We start from the raw sequence: 477 nt of genomic DNA on the forward strand, positions 1-477 counted from the left end.
ATCTCGTTTTGTGACATGCACACTGAAGAGACTTCAATTCAGTTAAAGTCCATGAAATGTCCAAAATAAACGTTATTCTGTGTTAATAAATCGCTTCATCACTTTCCACTGTTTCATTTGACATATCAACATCAATGATTCTTTCCATAAATACCCCCCAAATAACATGAAATGTGTGCCACTTTCCCGTGTTATTCCGCTCCGGTAGCGAAAAGCTTGCCAGCCATTAACCCAGCTGTGTGACGTCACACGTGGCAAACACCAGCCTCGTCTGGATTGTTTGTTTTGTATCCTTCCGCTATTTTCGCTCAACATATGTGTAACCGGACCTCGCTAAACTTTTTTTATCTAACAATTCATTATGGGGAAGCGATGTGTAGTTGTGAGCTGTGAATGTTTCCTGATTGCTATAAACATTGATCATGGGTGCTGGAAGATTGTGCACAAAACTCGGGTCAGAATTAAGTTACTACAGGT

At 40.5% G+C, this 477-nt stretch overlaps 1 protein-coding gene across 1 annotated transcript in view; it reads right to left on the minus strand.

Moving 5' to 3' along the window:
- LOC104962543 (TBC1 domain family member 14-like) overlaps positions 1-477 on the minus strand; it is a 27,965-nt gene that overhangs the window by 2,096 nt on the left and 25,392 nt on the right. The window lies entirely within an intron of this gene.

Source organism: Notothenia coriiceps, unplaced genomic scaffold, assembly GCF_000735185.1.
Source record: "Notothenia coriiceps isolate Sejong01 unplaced genomic scaffold, NC01 NC01_scaffold00034935, whole genome shotgun sequence".
In the NCBI taxonomy this organism is placed as follows: domain Eukaryota; kingdom Metazoa; phylum Chordata; class Actinopteri; order Perciformes; family Nototheniidae; genus Notothenia; species Notothenia coriiceps.